Source organism: Petaurus breviceps, unplaced genomic scaffold, assembly GCF_028583685.1.
Source record: "Petaurus breviceps papuanus isolate PSGF00001 unplaced genomic scaffold, PetGlider_PUasm1.0 126, whole genome shotgun sequence".
NCBI lineage: Eukaryota > Metazoa > Chordata > Mammalia > Diprotodontia > Petauridae > Petaurus > Petaurus breviceps.
Window position 1 is genome coordinate 59,730,532 of NW_027185655.1, and position 25,125 is coordinate 59,755,656.

At 34.0% G+C, this 25,125-nt stretch overlaps 1 protein-coding gene and 1 pseudogene across 1 annotated transcript in view; one reads left to right on the forward strand and one right to left on the reverse strand.

The window, feature by feature from the left end:
- The window catches only part of TENM3 (teneurin transmembrane protein 3), a 3,497,142-nt gene that overhangs the window by 2,917,650 nt on the left and 554,367 nt on the right, over positions 1-25,125 (reverse strand). The window lies entirely within an intron of this gene.
- On the forward strand, positions 11,254-13,388 carry LOC138170938 (zinc finger protein 280D pseudogene; annotated as a pseudogene).

Consider the following 25,125-nt stretch of genomic DNA (forward strand, 5'->3'; position numbering starts at 1 on the left):
CCTGTGTCTCCACTCTCTTTATCTCTGTCAATTGATTTGACTGTTTTTCTTTGTTTGTTTTGTTTGTCTGTCTGTTTTTCCTGGAGGGCAAGGCATCTCCTACAACTTATCCTTCTGTACATGCAGCAATTCTCATTCTGTCTGAATCATTAACTAGGACTATTGTTAAGAATTATATCTTCATTCTAAATAAGTCACTTTTCTGTGTATATATGATTTTATTGAACTAAAAGTTCATACATTTCATCTCTTTTTTTTTCTTTGTGGGCCAGACTTGTGATTTCATTAGCATAGGAAATCCAGATAAAGAAACTCTCTGTACCAAGGCAGATCTGAATCTGATGGTTCTAAATGTGGTAGCTAAAGTCTTACAGAATTGTCTCTGCACCCTCAAGCACCAAGTGACTTGCCTAGGACCTGTACTTGTTTGGCCAGAGCTTGAAACTAAGTCTTCCTAATTTCAAGAATATCCCTATCCAGTACTCCATGTTGCTTTTTCATGCTTCCCTGTCTTCATTAAAAAATAAATACTACTTTCTCTCATATAGTGTTTAAAAGAGAAGTTCTGTCATTATATTGAGGGAAAGTTTATCCAATAAAGTATTAGTCACTTGCTGAAATATCCTTAGAGTCACTAACTGGAACAGGGAATAAATTGTGACCCAAAATCCCTTCTCAGAGCTCTGCACTTATGTACCTTTCTTCATTCTATGTGGAAGCTGAAGTTTATGTTTCAACAATAAATCTCAAAGTCAACTGACTCTTCCACTTACCTCTTTGGGTAAACAGGTATATCATTTATCACTTTACACGTTTTAACAAACCATGGTCATGGCAGATGTCTAAAACAGGGTCAGATATATCACTTGACCAGATAATGCCTTGAATGTCCCAAACAGCTTCCACTCCTCTGTGTACATAGTACTTACAGTATCTTTATATATATACAATTATAGACTAGAAAAAAATACATTGAATTAATATAAAAATTGGAAGACACCCAAATATAGAAGACCCTTCCACTGCACTATGGTAATTTGACACATTTTTCATATTAAAATGAAATAGCTATATTCTAATTTCAGGAGAGAAGAATTGAGACTGAAAACTGGTTCCTTATTTCAAATGCACAGCACAACAGAACTCAAGAAATGTGCTGCTGCCTAGTTACAGGGCTCCATGTGCTTTAGGAAACAAAGTGATCTTCCTCACGTTGCTATAGCTACAGTTGTGTACCTTTAAATGTATTGCAAAAATGAACACCATTATATTGGAGAACAAAACAGAAGAGACATTTGTCTTGACAGCAATTTTTAACTATACCTTCTCAAAGAATATGTGTAGCGTTTAGTCATTTTGCAGGTGATGACCTATTATTATAGTTATCTTATTTATTATACCTGCACATTTGACAGACTGTTGCTATTTGCACAGAAAAGAAAGGCAAATATTTATGCCCTGTGCAAATAATGAGATGTCCATTTATTGTTATGTTGTTTCATTCAGGGTAAATATATTTATTCTTAATAGACTTAAATTTTTGTAATAAAATTTCTGTAGGCATTCCTATGAGGTATCATTTACATATGTGTACATATACATATGAATGCATATTCATGTATATATAAATATACATATAAATATGTGTATGCATACATTCTGTGGAATCAGTAAACAGCAAAGCAAAATTCCACCTTAAATTGTCACTTGTATTCCTAGATTTGAGAGTCAATTGGCACATGACTTGAATCCTCACACTCACCAGAGTAAATAGAAAAAAAGAAGATACTTTGGAGGAAACAACACAAGTTTTAGGAAATAATCATCTTAGAAATTATATGTACAGAAATTATACAAACATAAGTGTGTGTGTGTGTGTGTGTGTGTGTGTGATGAAAGGAACAGAAGGCTGATGTGGAGTCCCTTGCTCACCATGATTAAGTTTCTAGGCTAGTAGTCTTGTGGGGATTTTGGTGTAAGATGTTAATTGCAGAAATTCTCCTAATCAATAAATGGAGTTTACAGGACCTTTGAATCACTCTCCCTATAGAAAAAGTGTTCCTTACCTTTCCGAGGCCACAATACCTTTGAGGAGCAAAGTGAAGCCTATGGACCTCTTCTCAGAATAATGTTGTTTAGTGCATAAAGTAAATTATTTATGATTACAAAAATAAAAACATTCACTCTGAAATATTATTATCATGTTTCTTTTAAGTTCATAGACCCCAGCTTAAGTATATTTTCTGGTTCAATGGGGAACCTCCACATGACTAGATCTAATTTCTCTCATTGAAGCCAGTCCTCTATGGTGACCTGGAAGACAGCTATGTTCACCCCCTATCTGACATATTCAGGGAGAACTAGCATCTCTGATGTAAGGGCTTGCCCGGCATGGATTTAGGTTCTTGTGGCTCCAAGAAGGTTTAGCATTGGCAGTGGCCACATCCTGGTAATACTGTCTTGGTAGACAGGCTAAACCAGGTTGAGCATAACTTACTGGTTTCAAATCCATAAGTGAATTGGGTTGGAGGTTGTCTACCCCAAGGATGTGAAGACTTCTTCTGGTGGAATAGGCAGATGAGAAAAATTTGTTTCAGCGGCCACGAAGGCAACTGAAGTACTATGGAGCTCTTAGAATTTGGTCAGACATCAAAGATGCCAAGGTCACCATCACCAGGCACCCTGACTTTTGTCTTGCCCAAGGGTTGGGGAACTTGTGACCTTGAGGCCCTATGAGTGAATCCAAACTTCCCAGAAGTATTAATAAAAGGATTTGTTGGACAAGGTTATCCACATCCAGAGAATTATGGATTCTGAATGTAGATTGAAACAAACTACTTACTTGCTCTCTCTCTTCTCTGTTTTCTTTTATTTTGTTCCTTCTTCCTCGTTATTCATTCCATTGGTTATAACTCTTTTTACAACTTGAATAATGCTTAATGTGAAGGTATATGTGCAACTTATATCAGATTGCACGTTGCCATGGGGGGGAGGGGATTAAGGGAGGGGTAGAAAATTTGGAACTCAATAAATAAAAATAAAAGGATTTGTTCTGTGAAGTTTGGATTCAGTCAAACAACCACACTTGAGGATATAGAGGGTCATGTGTGGCTTTCAGGCAGCAGGTTACCTTCCCTTAGTCTTGCCACTGGAATTGATGACTATGGAAGGGAGAGTGAGCCTGAAGACATTGTGCCACTCTGTCTCACTTATATCCAATTCACCTGCAAGTCAAGATATCATCTTGTGATGTCAATGGCCGCCTTTGAAAACAAAGGATGAAGAACAACAAAACAACATTTGGTGACAAAATTTTTTAATTGTTAAAAATAATATATGACAAAGTAAAGAGATAAGACAACTATGAAGTAAGATTGGGAGAGACAAAAGGTTAAACTGAATATTGTGTTTGTGCCATCAAGTTATGTAAAGAATCAGGGGAAGATGTACAACACTTTAGATAGAATGTCTAGGGAATGTTTAGAGAAAAATGTGGGAAAGAATTCAATAGGCAAAGAGGTAGGGAGATAAAGTAATCTATAAGAAGAGAAAGAAAGTTCACATCAATGAGATCAGAGATCCCTATAAATATATGGTTGATGTTTTTAGTAATATGATGTATGATAAAATATTTGAAATACTAGAAATCATTCAAGAGTTCTCATGGAGTACCTTCAGAACCATACTTTGAGACCACAACATTCACACACATAGACAACAACAACAAAAACCAAGAAGTACTTCTGCCTACTGTAAGTAGTAAAACGCCTTTACTTGTTTATCAGATGAATAGATAGCTTTCATTAGTCTAGGTGATTAAAAGGTATAACCAAAGGGAGACTTTAACACAAAATAGTCACTATATAATCAAGTTAATGTTGTGTCCCATTCAGAGATTGGCAAAGGAGCACTACAGCACTGACTTGGAGACATTTCACTCCTATTGAAGTCTTGTGGCACCAACATTAAGAATAGTATTAGAACTAAGTAGGTAGTTGTAGGTAGTTGGCATTGTAGAGAAAATGCAAGAATGGGAGACAGGAAGGACTGAGTTTATCTCCTGTCTTAGATACTTATTAAGTGCATGACAATGGGAATCTAATTGAACTCCTCTGAATCCTGTTTCATCACCTGTTAAATGGGGATAACAATAGCATATACCTTGCAAGGTATTTGCAGGACTGTATTGAGGATAAAATGAGATATTACACACACACACACACATATATTTTTGTATGTAAAATATATAGTGTTTTGTAAAACAAATTTTTCTATGAATATTAGGTCCTAATACTAACATTAGATTGCCTTATTCTCTACAATCAATTCTAAATAATCTATATAATTAATTATTAAAAGAGTTGGATTTAAGGGAAAGGACAATAAAATATTAATCAATTTCCCACCTACTGCTAGATCCCTCCCTAGTTCACTTGAACTTAACTACCTTGTTACTAAATTGTATTTATTCACTATATACATACAGGCATATATATATATATATATATATATATATATATATATATATATACACATACACACACTTATATGCACACGTTTTGTCTCACCATAGAATGTAAGCTCCTTCAGTTTAGTTATTGTTTAGCTTTCTGTATGTATGTCTCTTCCATGTAGCACTGTTCTTGACATATAGCAGACCTTAATAGATGCTTGTTGGTTGATATTTTTCTTTTAAAATTTAAATTCTTACCAAACAAATAAAAATGTCATCCAGGATCCTCTCAGCATAATATTTTTCACCATCAACCTACAGAATGATACTCCTTGGTAAGTCCCTCCTATCATTATCAAATAAAAACGTTTTCAGTTATCTCCCTCCCCAGCTTGGGATGACAATGGTAACCCATCTAAGTAGATAACTGCATCCCTTCACACCTGAACAAGCATGATATCAAAGAACTCATCCTATATGCTCTAGCAGCTCTTTCCAGACTCATGGGTATCTCCAACCATGATTTACAGCAGAATGTAAGTAAGCCATTGGCTCTCTAGTATCGTGATGCAAAGGATGGATTTTAAGTGATAGTAATTGTATTTTTTTTTCATTTTTGAAATACCTGACACTAGTTCTCCTAGAGACCCAGTATTGTACCACCTATGTAAAGAGTATGATAAAATATAGGCCAATCTGTCTTTGATTTTTCCTTCTATTATTAATCTCTGGGAGAAAATAGTCAAATGAAGGACATTGTGCCAAAAGAGTGACAAGTGATGATAGGTCACCAATAATCTTAAGTATTCAATGTTCTTCAAGGAGCCCCAAAGATTTTCATCTAAATTAATCACATTGATTCTACTTTCCCTCACCTAGAAAACATAGTTTATATTTAACATAATAAATCATAACTCCATAGTCTCCTAGGGAACAAAAAAATATGTTATAGTATCTTAGATGTGGAAGAGATGTTACAGATCATCTAGCCCAAGTGTCCATCTAATGTAGGAATCTCTCCTATGATATCTCTGACTTACTCTTATTAAGTACTCCAGTAAAGTTTACTAGTCAAGCTTCCTAACTTATGAAAAATATGTGTTTGCATTCATGCATGCATGTGCGTGAATATATATATATATAAATACATATATATACACACATCCATCCTATATATATGAATACTGATATATAGATGATACTTTTATTTTTTTAAATATTCTTTCTTATGAGCTGAATTCTAGTTCCTTTAAATTTCTGAGTAAAATCCCCCAAACCTGGCAGATACTACTCTCTTTCATCACATTTTTCTATTCTTTTGTAGAACCAATATCATTCTATAGGAAATTTCTTGAGACTTTCATGTTACTAGCATACATGTATACACATGTATTAGATATGAATAGGTTTTATTCAATTATACATTGGCTCTTCAGGATAGTATCATGATACACACAATTCAAGCTTCAGTTAGTGATAAACTAACAAAATTGGGTAGTGTACTTTTAAGTATTTTTCACTAATTAAAATATACCCAGACATTCTTGAAAATACTTGCACTTAATTCCTGATAGAAATTATTATATTAAAAGATTTATATTAAGGTTCTAAATTATATCTATGTGGTTCCAGAATAACCAATTACAATTTGAAGGACACAGTTGATTTGATGACATGGTATCATAGAGGCAAAGAAAAAAAAAAAGCAATTTATGGAAATCAGGCTTTATAAATTGGAGGAACCTAAATTTACTTCAAATGATTTTTATACAGACAGTCGATAAACAAATATCAAGTAAAAAAAGAATAACCTGTCTGAATCAATGAGGCAAAGCCACACAATTTTGTCAACATCTGAAGGAGAACAAAATGGTCTCTTTGGCCATTTTTTTCATATTTTATGTTGATTTTCATTTCATTAATCTAACATTAAGTATATAAGAGGAATGCCATTTATCCAATTTGGTTCAAGGAAAAAAAATCCAAAATTTAAAAATCCATAAAATAGTTGAAATACCTCCAATTATTGAGCTATACACATCAGCTCTAAACTTTTGTTTTTTAATTAATACTTGAATTCAAGAGTATTTAAGTTTGTCAGTAATAAAATTTTATTTGTAAGAAGAAAATTGACCTCAGGCAGTAGAAGGCTCCTGAACTATTGCCGTTATAATTACAATCATATCAAATTAATTCTCTTTGTTTAAAGTCTTATAGAAAACATATGGTAAAAATAGGATTTATACTTTTATAATTTATGTTATTTCATATAATTATAATTTATATTTTTGAAAAATGAAATTAAGAGCATGATCCCCTACATTTCAGGAGTTATCTAATGGACTTCACCTTGTATATTTCTAGAAATTAAGAATTGTGTATATATGCATCTATATGCATGTGCATGTATACACATGCATTTATAAATATTTAAACTGAGATTTGTTTTATTTTTCCATTAAAACATAACTTTACCACCTGGAATTTTCCCCATAATAATGGAAGTTCAGAAGTTTCAGTTTCATTGCAATATAGTTTAGAAAACTTTAAGTAACTGTAAGACATACATTAAAATTTTCAGGTTCCAACCATCTGGAATGTATTCTTTTAAATTTAAGGTGCAAATTTGATGTCAAAAGTCAACTGTGTGATGACATGCTATCTAGTTACAACATAGATTTAGATCTGTTAATTGTATTTTCTTTCTCAGTAAATATGTTTCTATCAAATACTTCTGACAATTATTTTTTTCTTCAGTTCGTCCCCCCCACCCCTTGATTTAAGTATATTTTACTACTTACCCTAGGGAAGGTCAACTATGTCTAATTCATTATTAAAACATAAATTTATAATTTAGTCTTGCACAACAATATTATAGTTAAAATGTAGAAATGTTATTCTCCAACCAGTGGCCTCATATTGATACTATATATCAATTGGCTAGAAAATCTATAGCCAGTATATGAGAATATTTCCTTTATTCCGAATTAAATTCTTTGCTCTAAATTAATATTTATATTTAATTTTTGTGCTAATTTTGATGTGAACCTGCACCTTGATTGGCTTAATAAACTCCTGGAGAAGAAACTTCCTCTACTATTGCAAATTGGCATTATTTTTTTCAATTTATTGTCTTTGAGAGTTGCAAGTGGGCATGGAGATATGAAGTGACTTCTTTCCAGTCAACCAGCTAGTGTCTTTCAGAGGCATCATTCAAAATTATCAATGTATTCTTGATGCCAAAATCATATCAATAATGGTAACGTAATTTGAATTTGAAGATCCCTTTGTGTTGGCAAAGGTAGCAGGTACTTAACACTTAGTAATTGATCAAGCCTCTGTTGGGGAAAGAGATGGTATGAACTCCTGTCTCCTGTTGCTGACATAAGAGTAAGGTGTTGGCTGAAACAGGAAGTAGCTAATGCTGTGTATATATAAGAAAAGCCCCAGAGAAGCAGAGTCAGAATTTCTTTGGACCAGCATATGGTGGCAGAGCAGCTACAGAAGAAAGAATGAAGAACTGAGCCAGAATTTCCTGAGAACTTGCAGTGGAGCTTCTTCTGAACAGGAGCCCAAGAGCCCAGAGCCAGGAGCCAGGAGCCCAGGTGACTGAGGATGCATGACTGGGATGCTGAGACTTTGTTTGTGTCTTGGTTGAGCCTTGCTTTCCCTGGAGCAAAAATTGTGAAGGATCTGACATGGACCAGACCCTGTGAACTTCAGTGTGCAGCAGGACCTACCCAGAGAGCTGGGAAAGGAACTAGGAGCTGTCTTCCATTGAACCCAGGTGACAGTCTGGTGAATACAGGTAGAATCTGGGACCATGGAAGGGGATCCAGGGAATCTGAGAACTGGCCCCAAGTCAAGATGAAAAGACCTCTCCCTGGGTACTGAGTAAAGATGAAATTGTAGTTTACTAGTGACCTAGGGATGGAGGGTTTTGTGCATGATACTTAGTAATTGATTAATGAATAAGTGACTGATTGAGTTAATGAAGACTTTGCCCCATGAATGGAAGACTTTGCTGAATAAGTGGCTTGATAGACTTAACTTAAGAGTGCCCTATGAGTGGAAGACTTTGCCCCATGAGTGGAAGACTTTGACTATTGTACTTTGAGACTATATTGTGATACTGATTGAGTTAACTTAAGACTTTGCCCCATGAGGAAGACTTTGACTATTATACTTTGAGATGATTGTTCTTTGTTATAAATATTGTGACCACTTTGGTGAAAACTATGTGGCCATTTTAATGATAAACTGTTGTGAATACAAGTTGTAATATTGTGAATGCTATACCTTGCTTTTCTGTGAATATTTTGCTTTGATTTGTTATGGAATAAATAGAGTGTTCACTATACTGTGTAATCATAACCTTAAAAGCTGTTCACAGTAGCAGTCCTCTGGAAAGCTTCTGTGCATGGCATTACAATATCCCTAACTGCTACCACATTTTTCCTCAAGTTTAATTTTAGAAGATTAAAAACAATCTTCAATTTGTCTGCAGGTACTGGAAAAAAAACTTTAAATAACAAATGCTATTTTTGGCCCATGCGGATGCTATTTAAATTATACAATAATGATATCTCTGAATTAAGTTATATCGGCCTCTCATCTATAATGTTGATTTCCATACTCTATCCTAACAACTCTAGGAAGGTTAGAACATCAGCTAACACTTGATATGACAACAGAGAAACTAAACTAAAAACATTTGGCTTAGAGCTGTAGTGAATGTATCTGATTAAGCCTAAACTGCAATGGTGTAACATTATCTAGTGATGTTAACAGGAAGGAACTGCTGTTAGAATCCAAATTTACCTTGCAGATATAAAAAGAAAAAAAATGTTAAGTGATATCAGTAAAATGTGAGGTACTAGCAATTTCCATAGGAGGCAAGCATGTTCCAGTCTTATGTATAATTTGACTCAAGATGTCTTTTTTTCAGTAATGATCATCTTCAAGGTTCATAATGGAATTTAATGAGAGACTAAACACATTGTTCTGTAAGTGCCAGCAACAGGAGTTTAAAAACCTCGGCTTTAAAACAAAATCTCTGTATCCTCTCCAACTCTCAATATCTTACTTTCATTGGATGATCTTACTTAATGGGAAAAAATATTAACAACAATGTAATTGTAATAAGGAACATGGTGCTAGTCACCTATAATATTCTGTCATTCTGAAGTAAGCTATTTTGATACAGTGGGTAAAAGACAGCCTTGAAGTCAGAAAATTGTTGTTGGTCATTTTTCAGTTGTATCAGAATATTTGTGACCAAATTTGAGGGTTTTCTTGGCAAAAATACTGGAGTGGTTTATAATTCCTTCTCTAGCTCATATTACATATGAGAAACTGAAGCAAACAGGGTTTAGTGACTTTCCCAGGGTCATGAAGCCTTAAGTGTATGTAATGGGAATGTAAATTTTTAAGATCTTCACTGCCCCTAGGCTTAAGTGCACCTGGAGCCTGTGGTGGGCAGGTTGTTTTTCAAGAGACACTTTGTGATTGGGTAGTGGGTCAAGAGGGTTGTTACATTCCCTGAGCCTGGAGAAGGCTATATAATCCCTGATGTGAGGCTTTGCTTTGGGGCTCACTTTGAGAAGTGTTGTGTGATTTGACCAGACAAGACTCTGGGCAGCCATTGAGAGCCCCCTGGCTTTGAAAACACAGATGTTAATGCTTCCTTCTCTGGTAACTGTGATTAGGTATGGATGTATGTAATGGTCAGACAGTTTGGAAGCCTATCTGGTTGATCTGTTTCTCTGTCTTGTAACTTCTTTCTGTATACTCTGAAGTTCAGGGTGCTGACCTTTTTCCCCTGAACTAAGTAAACGATATATGTTTGATTGATTAAGGTAAGCTTGTTAACCCATTTTGAGTTGCTTTCCTTTAGCAAAGCAGATCTAAGAACCTGTGTTGGCAGCCACCCTGGGTGCTTGCTGCTGCAGTGTAAGAAGCTGGATTTGAACTCAGGAAGAGGAGTCTTCCCAAGTCTAGCCATGCACTCTGTGAAGCCATGAAAACTTGGGTTCAGTTCCTACCTCTGGTCATAGCTTGGCTGTGGACCCTCAACAAGTCACTTATAGTCTCTATGCACCAAGCAACTGTGAAAGACTTTTAATATGTAGAGAAAGTCCTTACCTGCATCGATAGTAAGTCTTCACATGGTCCCAACATTAATGAAATCATGTCTAGCTCTTTTATTTCACCAAACCATTGTTAAGTGGCTAGCTAAGATGTCTTCTGTACTGGAATAGAAGGAACCTCTTTCATTGACTAACCATTAAGAGTCCTTGGTTCTAGTACAGTGTGACCCAAGAAATTATATAATCCCATAATCCCCAGTCTCCACTTTGGCAGGTTTGGAGTGTATCCTCATGTAATAATAAATAGAAATTCCTGGGAATCTACCCAATGTGAATGTGGTGGGTTTGCAAGGCCCCCTCCCCTCCTTTTTTTCTCTCCTTTCCCCCTTTCCCACAGTTTAGGCACTTGCTCCCTATGGGATCTCCTCTTGTCCCAGTTGCTGTGGTGTTCTCCGTTTCCTCCTCCTACTCCTCCTTCCTCTCCTTTTCTTCCTCCCCACCCAAGTAAGGCCCTTCCTATACTACACACAACAGAAAAAAACAAGATTTATTAACTTCTCTGACATAATACAGTGAGTTTCATGTAGGTGAGAGACCTGAGAACTAAATTCCCAGTTTCATGCTTTAATTGTCGTAAATCAAACAACATGTAATGCATATTGTTGTTTGTCATGTCACTGAAAATTTACAGAAAGAAAACTCTGGAACTTGATGGATGACAACCCTCTCCACCTAAAAGATAATTTTAAAATGACTGAACTATTTACAGAGTAGTGAAGAAAAATTGGAACCATGGCAGAAGAAAGTAAAAGAAATTGAGCATGAGGATGATGATGATGGTGGTGGTGGTGATGATGATTATGTTGATGATGATCTGATCTTTGTTGGGGAGACTGCAAGTTCAAAACCAACCATTTCAAATATTTTGAACAGAGTTGAGTCTAGCTCATTATCAAGAGAAAAACAGAATGATACCTCCAACAGAGCTTCATTCAAGCCAACCAGTCAACACTAGGTGATGCCTACATCAAAGACTGGCAGCTTCATCAGTTTTTAAATCTTATCAAGATCTATAGCTAGTTATGTTGCTTAGCTCACCAAAAGTTGTACCTAATAATTCTTCAAGACTACTGTTTGACTTGAGACAAAACACAAGAATACCTCAGTACCAGGGAGGAACATCAAGCTCTTTAACAGGTCTGAATGAAACTTCCTTTGTAAGGAGAGGTCTTAACTTCTGAAATAAATTGTTACTTCAAAGAAGGCCCAAGTTCAATGAAGGTATTTCTGGAACTCATCCCTCATCCCCATTCTCTTTAGTAAAGTTACCATCACAGAAAACACCTTCAAAAGGTACAATTCTATTAAAGATGGACCACCTTTCTCAAGAGCTTGTCCAAAGTGTGACATTCATTATATTCTGTTGAATCCTTTAAAAAATTACATTACATTTTTTTTTGTCCAGAAAGAGTAAAAGAAAAATATCTTTTGGGGATCCAATAAAACAGACTTTTCAAGTGCAGCAAGTCAAAATATAATTGTTGATACTGATAAAGGATGACTGATCATGCTAGTTAATGACCTTTACTATGGGAAACATGGAGATAATCTACAAGAACAGAAGACTCAAACAACTTTTAAATGCTTCAGTTGCCTGAAAATATTTAAATATAACATTAGGTTTATGAAACACATGAAACACCATTTGGAACTTGAGAAAGAGAGCAGCAAATCTGGGAAAACCACACAACTTGACAACATTGCTATTGTTAATTTCCCACACCTTTCCAGCTGCAATGTCACATTGAAAGTACACATGCTCTCCCACCCCCATTAGTTTTCTACTATTTGTAAAATCGGTGAGTTATCATTTGAAACAGAGCAAGCTCTTTTAAAACATAAGGAGGACAATTGTAAACTTGGTGAAATGCCATATTTTGTCAGGTGTATAATCAGAGACGATCATTATTTTTTGGATAAAGAAACACATTTTAGCACTTCTCATGAAAATACTAAGAACTTGCTTTTATCCATTTTGCCTCAAAGTTAATAAACTTGCAACACCACACATATAACATTATATGAATTATCAGAAAAATGATTTTATTATTGTACAAAGTGCCAAGTATAATTTTTGATTTGTAAAGAGAAAATGAATCAAAAGACACAACATTTAACATTTTAAAAACCTAAACAATTGGATGGATTGCTTCCTGGAACAAAAGCCAGTATCTGAATTTCAATTGGACCTCTTCAGGGAGGACCACATTCCCTTACTGCAAGCACTTCTGTCCTACAGTTATCTGCTCTAAGGACTTATATATATCTAAGGACTTTATAGAACTATAAAAAGTATAGCTGCAAAAAATACCACTAGAAAAAAACAAACAAACAAACAACAACATTATAAGAACTACTACAATGAAATCCAAATCCAAATAGAAAAAGTATCATTTGCAAAAGAAGCCAGGCCCTGGGGGCAGAAAAAGAAATAAAGTCAATACAATAGCGTGAAATTTAAGGGGGAGTTCACAAGTGCATTGAATATTATTCAGAAATAAAATATTTTGCAAACCATTTTCCTACCTATGTCCATTGTAGTTTATGCAGATCTAATAGAAGCAATAGTAAAACCTATGTAAATCATATGTTGAGCTTTCACAAAGTCTGTGGAAGCAAAAGGTTTTGTATTTTGAAAACACATTCAGAAGACACGAGGGGAATTACTGCAGTGAGCCTTAATTGTTATTTCCTATGGTGTTTCTGGTATAGATAATACGGCCACATGTTTATGTGAAAGAGACACTCACTTTCATGAACCACATGAAACATCATTTGGAACTTGAGTTATTAAAGTTATTAAAGAAAATACGGTACACAGTAACAGCCCCATTGTGTGATGACTGACTTTGTTAGACTGAGCTCTTCTCAGCAATGCAAGGATCGAAGACAATTCCAAAAGACTCATAATGGAAAATCCTATCCATATGCAGAGAAAGAACTCTGGAGTTTGAATGCAGATCAAAGTAATTTTCTTTTTCTTTTTTTTTCTTTCTCGCAGTTTTTCCCTTTTGTTCTGATTCTTCTTTCACAACATGACTTATATGGAAATATCTTTAATATGATTGCACATGTGTGGCCTATATCAGATTTCACGCCATCTTGGGGAGGGCAAGGGAGAGGGAAATTTTAGGACTCAAAAATTTATAAAAGGGAGTGTTGAAAACTAATAATAAATAAATAGATAAACTATGCCAATTTCTACTTCAAGTTCTGAACACCTTCCAGAGTTACAGAATGAAATAATCACTATGAAAAAAAAGAAGCTACATGTGAGAAAAACTCAAGAACTGGTATATCTGAAGGAAACACCAAAATATCCACTTCAGAAAGCAAAAAAAGAAAATGCTTCTTCAGAGAAAGTTAAAAAAAAAGAATATGATGTAGATCCACATAAAGGCTCATTATCAGCAGGGGGTGGTCAGGTGGCACAGTGAATAGAGCACCAATCTTGGAGTAAGGAGGACCTGAGTTCAAATTTGACATCAGATATTTAACACTTACTAGCCATGTGACCTTGGGCAAGTCACTTAACCCCAACTGTCCCTCCAAAAAGCAAAAAATAAATATATTTAAAAAAAAATAAAACTCATTAGCAATAAAAAAATGAATAAAGCACAGAAATTTTAAATATGAAAATAATCCAATCAAGTAACCCAGGATAGGGACTCAAAGAATTTCTTCATTTCTGTTTCCTTATAATAGTGCTGTCAAAATGATCATGGAAGACCAGCAACAACAACAACAACAAACAGATAGCAAATTTTAATTGAAGATGTGCCAAAGTTCATATAATGTAATGTTAAATGATCAGCCTAACGACTTCAAAGAAGCTGAAACTTCTCCATAGAATACTAAAAAATTTTAAATTAATATCGAATGATGTTAGCTCTAAACAGTTTTTTGAGAAAAACAGATGAATTTGAATCTGTTAGTTATGGTGTTAGTGAGCAAGGCAGAATTCATCTGGAACCTTTGATGCCACCTGAGGTGCTTGCTTATGAAATCACTGGGATTCTTCAGAAAGGTAGGATTAAAGCTCCAGCCAAGGAAGCTGGAGTAGTTTCTGAGCAGAGATGACATTTCTAGAGAAAACAGTCCAAGTACAGCAGAAACTACTGTAAACCTGACTAATGAAAACTATGCAAGTTAAAAAAGAAATCTGCCATTTATTCTAAGGTTTAGTTAAAAAAAAATAAAAACAAGGGGTGGCTAGGTGGTGCAGTGAATATAGCACAGGTTCTGCAGTCAGCAGGACCTGAGTTCAAATACCCCCTCAGACACTTAACACAAAACTAGCCCTGTGACTTTCGGCAAGTCACTTAACCCCAATTGCCCTGCCTCCCCCCTCCAAGATAAATAAATAAATAAAAACAATAATTATAGTAAAGTATATGTTGGACCTTCCTACTGGTGTGCTGTGACACTTTTGGAAACAGGAAAATGTAAGACTAGGTAATAAATGCATTACATATATGTGTTAAAATTATTAAGAAAGTAATCAATTTGTCAATTAAAGCCAATTAAATATAGGCATCTGAAAGCCTATGTGTGTTCTAATGAAAGTTAAATTTTAAGTGGAAACATCTCCTTTCATTAGTTTTTTTTTTCAAAAAAGGGGTGATTTGTAAGGTAAGTAATCATAAATATTAAATATTACTTATGTAAAGTTAATCATAAGAAATGAAAATAAGGATATTAATTATTATTAAAATGTTTTAATTCCCTAAAATGAAAACCTGTCATATTCTTTTCCACAGTTCTTTAAAAAAAGTTTTGAAAAGTCCTTTATAAAGGTAATTGGTTAAAAATTATGATTGATGGATGAGTCAGAAAAGGCTTCAACTTGAAGTGTAATGCTCATGTGAAACATGTTTACAGTGATGCATTAATTTAATGAGAGTTTGGATAAATGTAAAACTCTTCTGGATTTAATGTCACTTTCTGTCAGAGGCATGTAAATAGAATTATATACATCTACACACCTCCTTTCAGGACTTTCAGTGAAAGTGAAATTCCTAAAATATATATTTGTTTTTTTTTGTCAGTATTCAAGCTGTGATTAATCCTTGACATATTAGTTGTATAACATAGGACTCCTTACTGGAAATACTGTAGCTATTATTGCCTTTATTGTAGTTTTAGTGATTGTTTTTTTTTTAGGAATAAATAGATCTATATATGATTTATACGTCAAGTCAAAGGACAATTTAATGTAGAAACTTGTAAAGCAGTAAACTGGAAACATGTCCTACCACTTATTCAGCTATTTTAAAATTACTTCTTTTCATTAAACAGTTAAAGGGGACCTAATGCAGAAATGTATAAATGAATTTCAGCAATTTATCCTCCTGTCTATAAGATGGCTAGTAAAATTATTTTTGTTTTTACTGTCTTACGAACTCATAGATATCGGGATGCCTTATATTATTAACAATAGTTTGCTTTGAAATAATGACAAACTGCATTAAAATGCTGCAATTTTATTACTTTAGATTGTGTTTTGAACTCTTAAATTTTGTCTCAATGAATGCTGAATATTTTAAACAACTATAAAAACTGCTGTAAATAGTTTTTGAGCAAACATTTGCAACAATAAATAAACCAATAAATGAAGAAGTAAATAAAAGAAATTTCCAAAAATAAATAGCAGCTTATAAAGACTGAGCCAAGTTGAGTATCTAGAAGCCAAACACTGGATAGACTCTCTAGGTGTTAAAATTGGGTAGTATGGGCAAGACCATTTATATTCCCTGTTACATGTAAAATGAAATAGTATTACTTGTATTACAAACTTTGCAGGGATAAGGTGAGTAAAGCATTTTATAAATATTAAAATTTTCTGCGAATGTGAATTATCCATAAAAGGAAGGAAGTGGGATAGATGATCTTTAAATGTCTATAAATAGAAAATTAGAATCCCTGTCTATATTGGGTACTTTTTAAAAAAATATGTCTATCAGTTGCATGATTTTTGAATAAAGTTGACAAATTTCCTTGCTTAGGAGGAGGAGGGTAGGAAAACTGGGAGTGAAAGAGGAAGAGAGAAGCATGCAAAGGACTAGTAGAATATAGTAGAATGTAGTAGAATGTAAACTTCTAGAGGATACAAAAGTTTTCTAGATTGTCTTTGTGTCTCCTGTATCTAACATAATTCTGAGCAGTATTTAAATGCTTAATCAGTGTTTGCTGAAATGAATAGAATTGCATTGAATAGATGAATAAAAAGAAATGACAAATGAAAATGACATGGAAAAAAAAACACTTTAAATCTAAATCACATCAATAATTCTTTTACTAACTAGTTTCTCCAATTCCCACCCCAAATTCCAGCTTTTTTTCAGTTATTTTATGTGCTATATAAACCTAATGTGAAACTCACTTTCATCCTCCCTTATTCACTTAAGAAATTAAACTAGTATTTAGATTTGAGAATTGAAATTGGGATATTCTTATATCCAGTTATTTTGTTTACTTCGTATAAATTGCAATCAGTAAACAATATCAATTTACTTCCAATGAAAAGATCATTTTGGAATTTTCCTCAATGTGCTATCCAGTTCTGTTTTAAAGAACACAAGCTTAATTAACCAGATTCATCCCTAAAACCTGTGCTTTCCTGATAAAGAATCTCTGCCTCTATTAAATCATAGTTAGAGCTGAAAAGCAAAAGTGATTCTACAAACCCTTAGTTAATCTACTGGTTTGGTAACCTACTTTGTTTTATTAAAGGAAAACTTTGAATTTCATGTTTCCACCATCTTCAGGGAAACAATTAATTTCAACTGTTTTATAATGCTCCTCGGATTCAAAATCATCCCCCTTTCACTTTTCCCATGGTAGACCTCCCATTAAGTACTTGCAACAATCATTACAGGAAAACTAGATTTGTTGTCTTAGTCTGACAATGGTTTGATTTTCATTTACATTTGGTGATTTATTGTTAAAAGCTTTTGGAATCTCCATTGTTTAGAAAAAAATAAGTCTGTGAGCAAAACATCTCATGAAACCACAGGGAAATCATACTATTATTAAATCATTTATCAAAGTTGTTTTGATTTTTGTTTCAAAGAATGTAAGATGTAAATATTGACAATAATTAATTTCATGCAGAATATTTATTTTACAAGTTTTGTGGAGTTAGTTGCTGGCTCAGCAAATCATTAACTTGAATAGTTGCTGAGGATGAAAAGGCATGAATAACCTCTTTTCTTCTTCGCTGTTAAAATTATCCAAGGAGATCACAAATAGCTTTAAACATCAAAATATTTCCTGAATGTCTAAATTGTGCCTAAAGTTGTGAGAGATTGTCAAATAAAGTTTTTTTAATCATTCCTTATCCTTAAAGAGTTATAATTCAGAGCAATATATGAGGATAAATTACATAAAGACATATTAAATGAATTAACAAGAATGCAAACAAAGATACATTAAGCTAGAAGTGGAAGACTGCTGGTACTAGGTACTAGAAATACTTTCAAAATAGATATGCCCAAATAACTATAATATCACTTAATGGAGATGAAAACAAAAATGCCACTTGGTGTCTCAGAGAGGTTATAATACTAGAATTTGAATGAGGTTTTAAAATATAGGTAGAAACTAAAAACCAAAAAAGTAAAAGAAGAGAAAGAGGGAAGACATATAGTGAATAGTATGGGCAAAAGTGTGTAAGTGAGAAAAGTTCAGGATAAAGGAATATAGTATAGATTAAAAATAGAAAATTTCAGGAAAGAAAGGGTTGGGATTAAAAGAGTAGGGAGGATTTCACAGAAGAGGTAGAATTTAAGATTGGATCTTGAAGAGTGAGTTTTGGGAATCAAAGAGGTAAAAAAGAAAACAAATAAGAGGAAAAATACCTTTTAGACCATCAAGGCACCAGAAATGGGAATTATTAAAGCATATATTGTAATCAATGTAAAGAAAACTGATAGTATGGTGTGGGGAAGCAGCAGGCTCAAGACCCCTTAGGTCCTCAAATGTGGTCTTTGACTGAATCCAATAATTAAGAGCAAAATGAGCATCACTAAGATAACATTGTATATAGGGAGATCCACATTGTTTTAAGAATGACCTTGAGTGAATGAGTTAAGAGACTATTATAGAGATTTTGAGGGGCAGAGCCAATATGGTGGAGTAGAAGCACAAACTTGTTGCCAGCTCTCACTTCAACAATTTCAATACATGTGAAAAATGACTCTAAAATATTTTAGAGCTACAGAATGCACAAAGGGACAGAGAGAAACAAATCTCCCACTGAAGGCAGCCTGGCAGACTGATGGGAAAGTCTTTTGCAATGAACTGGGAGTTCAGCACAGTCCTGTGTGAGCCACAGTTCTAGCCCCAGGGTAGAACAGACAAACAGCAGCCAGAGCAGACTTCAGGAGAGTGAATCACCAGCATCTGTGGCAGTCTCCAGATATCTCAACTCAAAAACACCAAAGACAAAGTAAAAGGTCAGTGTGGAAATCTATTGGAATGGGAGGGACAGAATAGCACTGCCTGGCCCCTGCCCCTGGGTGAGAAGCAGTAGAAGTGCAGTGGCTGTGCATCCCCACTGAGTGGCTATCTCAGGAGCTGCTGGCCTACAGATTGTAGGGGGACCAAGCAACCATTCAGAAGGTAATAACTTTTGCTTTAACCTGCTTACATCTGGATCACAGTCTTGGGTGGTGGTCCTGGGGTGTGTGGCCAGTGAGCTACAGCTTGTGGGGATTGTGGAGAGGGCAGTCTCCTAATAGCTCCAGAAGCTGCAAAACCCCAGTCATTTGGGACAAAGCTCTCTCCATTCTGTAAGCAGCATTCTAACTTAGCAAAGAGATAACAAGTCAAGTAATGGGCTAGAAACATGAGGAAGCAGAGGAAGCAAAACAGACCATAGAATCCTTTTTTGGGGACAAAAAGGATCAAGGCATGGAGCAGGTGGAAGACAGCCAAGTCAGAACTCCTGCATCAAAATCCTCCAAGAAAAATATGAATTGGTTACAAGCCATGGAGGAGCTCAAGAAGGATTTTGAAAGTCAAGTAAGAGAAGTGGAGAAAAATTGGGAAGATAAATTAGAATAATGCAAGAAAATCATGAAAAGCGAGTCAAAATCCTGCTAAATGAGACACAAAAATACACTGAAGAAAATAACAGCTTAAAAAGTAGACTAACTCAAATGGCAAAAGAGACCCAAAAAGCCAATGAGGAGAAGAACGCCTTAAAAAGCCAAATTTGCCAGATGGAAAAGGAATTTCAAAATCTCACTGAAGAAAATAATTCCTTCAAAAATTAGATTGGAGCAAATGGAAGTTAATGACTTTATGAGAAACTAAAACATCATTAAACAGATCCAAACAAATGAAAAAATAGAAGGCAATGTGAAATAACTCACTAGAAAAACCACTAACCTGGAAAATAGATGCAGGAGAGATAATTTAAAAATTATTGTGCTACCTGAAAACCATGATTAAAAAAAGAACTTAGAAATCATCCTTCAAGAAATTCTCAAGGAAAATTGCTCTGATATTTTAGAATCAGAGGGCAAAATAGAAATTGAAAGAATTTGCCAATCACCTCTTGAAAAAGATCCACAAAACAAAACTCCTAGGAATATTATAACCAAATTCCAGAGTTCCCAGGTCAAGGAGAAAATATTACAAGCAGCCAGGAAGAAACAATTTGGGTATTGTGGAAAAACAATCAGGATAACACAAGACCTAACAGCTTCTATATTATGGTATTGAAGGGCTTAGAATATGAAATTCCAGAGGTCAAAGGAGCTAGGATTAAAATGAAGACCTACCCAGCAAAACTGAGTATCATGTTTCAGGGGAAAAAATGGTCATTCAATGAAATAGAAGACTTTCAAGCATTCTTGATGAAAAAAACAAAATTTAACAGAAAATTTTACTTTCCAATACAAGAAGCAAGAGAAGGATGAGAAGGTATATATTATTAACAGGGAAAAGAAATCATAAGGAACTTAGTGAAATTGAACTATTTACATTCCTATATGGTAGAATGATAATTGTAACTCATGAGACTTTTCTCAGTATGAGGATAGTGGATGGGAATATATATATATATATATGTATGTATATATATATATGTATATATACACACATATATTCACACAGGATGGTATATTTGTGTATAAATACATATGTGAGTTTGTGTATATATGTGTACATGTATACTTAGAAAATGGGCACAGGATCAGTTGAATATGAAGGCATGATATCTAAAAAATAAAATTAAGAGGTGAGAGAGGAATATAATGAGAGGACATTTGGAGAGATAGAATGGGGTAAATTACCTCATGTAAAAGAGGCAAGAAAAAAAAAACTGTTTCAATGCAGGGGAAGAACAGGAAGGTGAAAGGGAATGGGTCAACCTTACTCTCATTGAATTGGCTTAAGGAGGGAATAACATACAAACTAAATTGAATATCTTATCCTACAGGAAAGTAGAGGGGAAATAGATAAGAGGGGGGATGATAGAAGGGATGGCAGATGGGGGCGGTAGTTAAAAGCAAACAATTTTGAAAAGGGACAGGATCAAAGTAGAAAATAGAATGAGTGTGGGGTGTGATAGGATGCAGGGACATAAAGTTATTATTTCATAATATATCTCTATGGAAATGTTTTGCATAATTAAACATGTATAGCCTCTATTGAATCACTTTTCCTCCCAGTAGGGGTGGGTGATAAGGGAAGAAGGGAAAGATTCTAGAAATTGAAGTTTTAAAATCAAATGTTAATATATATATATGTACATATATATACACACATATATTATTATTATTATTATTATTATTATTATTATTATTACATGCAACTGGGAAATAAGATATATAGGCACTGGGGTATAGAAAGCCATTTTGCCCTACTAGAAAGATTTTGGGGGGGGGGTAATTGTGGAGGATATAAGAGAGAACAGATTGGGGGAAGGGGTATTCAGTAGGCTTGCTATTTTGGGTTGGGTGGTAGGGGAAAGATGGGGAGAAAAAATTGTAACTCAAAATTTTGTGGAAATGAATGTTGAAAATTAAACATAAATAAATATTTTTTAAAAGAGACTATTATAAATACCCAAATTAACTGCAAAGGACATAGGAAGAAAGATACTATCTGTATCCAGGGAAAGAACTAATAAACAGAAATATGTACAGAATAATTTTACATGCTCACATACACACATATGTGTATGTCTCCTTGTGTGTTAGTGTGAGTGTGTGTGTTTAATTGGGGCCACCTCTATGATGGGAGGGAGGGAAAGAAAAAGAAAACGAATTTACATGATAACTTTGTTATATATTTAAAAGGAATAGCCAGTTTACATAATAGATTTGTAATTTCAAGTGCAATCATCTTTTTTTATCAAAATTAAAACAGATGATCAAAATGCTTGTTTTATTCCATGAATTTAAAATAAAACATTTAATTGCCTTGTGGGTATATAAAATAATGGTGTTGAGAGAAATATATAGATTAATTAATAGTTGCAGAACTTGCTGTTATGGTGAGTAAGAAGTGAGAAGATTCTCTTCAGGTGGATGGCCTAGTTTTAAAAGTTTTTTTTTCAATTACTTTTCCTATAGTACCATATGTGGCAACAGATTATATGGAGTTTGCCATTTTAAGATGAAGAAGCCATTTTACTCTAATGTGAGAAATCTCAGGACACAGACTTTATCTAGAGAACGTGTACAGGTGCGCAGTTGTATAATATTTACCTTTGGAATGGTTTCTGTTTATTGGGATTTAGTTTAATGAACTGCTCAACCTCTTCTAGGGACTCCCTATTTCAATCACTTCAGGCAGTTCTTGCCTTTGGGGTAACTTTCCTGCCTTGTTTTTTTGCCCATATTTTCACCACAGTCCAAAAGCAGAGCAGTTTCTTTTATCTCCTTTGGTCACTGGAGAAGCAAGATGCTTTTTGGTCTGGGTCCCAGAACGACCTCTTGGTTCCAGATCAAAAATGCTCTTCACGAAGCTACCTGAACTGTCTCGGTAACATCTCTGGCTTCTGCCCATAGAAATTCCCTGAACTGCTTTTTTCTTTGTTCTCTGTATACATTCTGCTTCATAGCTATGGCCTTTAAACCATGTTTATCTATTGGTGCTTTTCATGCTCTCCTAGCCGGATAACAAGCAAGCCACATCATAGAAATTCAGCATATCCTTTTGGGGAGAAAATGTCCTGGACATAAATGACTATGTTCAATATTTACACTGTATCTTTTTATTTTTTTTGAAATAGTAGACTCTTTAATCTCAAATAGGCCATCCGCCTAAGTCTTCTTTTTCCTTCTTTGAAAACTCAACATTCCTTTTAAAGCTCTGTCCTTGGACCATCATATATATCTATATTTAATTACAAATATGAAAAATTCCAAATATAAATCAGATGTTTTCTTATTTTCTGCTATTTTGGATTATCCTTATCACTTCTGTTCTCTCAGTGTGTTCATAATTAAGTGTTTCCTACATTGGGATTTTATTTAAGCAGAAATTTAGAGACTTTTTAATGACCCATGGACTTTCTAAAACATCTTTATCTGCTGTGTTTCTAATATATAAATTCCTGAGTGTGCACAAAGAATGGAATTATTATTTGTTGAGAATTCATCTTGAAATTCAGAGGATATCTTAAATAACTAGTCAAATCAAGTAGCTCCATTTTGGAAAGGATGGTAAAAACACATAAACATATGAGTGTAGCAGAGAAAAAAAAAAAAAACAAGCGCCGGACAAAAATGAGAAGGGACCTTAATTTTTTTCAAAGCGGATCACTAGTCACAATGGAAACGTAGTGTGAACAACACTACAGTATGTATTCATTACTTAATAGATATACAAATGTGTATTAAAATGTCCTTGACTGGTGGGAAAAATCATTCAGTTATGTGAAAGAACCACATAAAAAGTATTGAAATGGGAATCCAAAAAATAATTTAAAGTATATATCCTTCCCAAATCTCTTTTTCTAGTCTCTCTATTTATTAGCTATTAATTATTCCAGTGTCCATGATTATAAACACTTAAAATGTCATGTCATCTGTCACTATCTCACATTCCATGTATAAACATTTGCTGAAATTTCCTCTTCAAAGTTTGTCTTTGTTTAATTGTGAACAAATAATGAAGTGTTTTGCAAACTGAGAGGATAACTCTATTATGGGTAAAAATTACTAAGGAGTCTAAAAAAATGATTTTCTAAAAATACCAGAACTGTTAAAAGGCTAGAACATGAAAAAAGAGCTGAATGTGGAAATTTTGAATTTAATTTTGAGGAAGTAGAAAATAAAATAAAAAACTGTAGCAGAGATTTAACTTTGTTATTATTTAACTTTGTTAACTTTGAAAACACCATTTTAATTCCTATGGACTTGAAATACTACTAAGTTCTTGAACAGGCACAAAAAATGAGATAATCATCTGTTGGGACTCCACTGGAGAATTCATCTTGACATTCACAGGAGAAGAATCTGTTCCGTATTGTTTCGATCAAAATGCAACTGTATATACATCTGCAACTGCTTCATACCTCCAGGGCAGGTCTATTTGAGGAAAAATAAGTGTTTGAAAATACTTCTTATAGTTCTATAAACATTTATTCTTGCTCTGGGCAAGTCTATATGGGAAAGACATTTTAACTGGTTTTAAAAACCTTTTCCAGATTCTATATTGTCACACACACATTATCTGAAAAGAATGAAAAATGTCTTTTAAAATCCTGCTCAAGGGGTAAACTACAAGTTTGCTTTTCCCTGACATGATTCACTTCCTTTTCTATATATACCCACATGCAATCCATAAAACAAACCAGATACTATCAAAATCCAGCAAAAAAATAAAAATAAAAAAAAAAACACTCCAATACTATTTGCAATGAGGGTATGCCAACATGGTCTCAGTTTATATCTTTCCCTAAGGCAGTAAACCTATGTGGATATTCTGAGACACAACTACCTATATATTTGAAACACAAATCATAAACTTGTTTCCAGTCCATGATAAAAAAAAATAACTAGTTATTTAATGCAATTCAAAAGAGCATTTATTAAGCACCACAAACTTTGTGCTGTGTATTAAAAAAAAAAGACCAAAATCAAGTTCCTTGATCTGAAGGAACTTCTAAAAAGACAGATATATTTAAAAATGTATACATGATAAATGTAAAAAGTAACAAGAGAAATCAGAGGAATTTCCCTGATCCCCTGATCTGTTCCCATGAAGGTCCATAAATACCTGATGTAGAGAAAACAGTGAATATATTGATACAGCAAATGTCTGTTACTTTACATATCAATATGCAATGCTAATTTATATTCAAATGTAAATCTTAGAAATTTTAAAGATTGAATGTATTGATAGGCATACATACATTTTTCTGGAGACTTTCAATTGCTCCGATTATTTTTTTATTTCATGTTATAAAAATAAACCCATGATACATTCTGATTTTGTGAGATATAACTGTCCAATTATTTGCTTTGGTGCCAAAACCAATGTTTCATTTTATTCTTTCTCTAA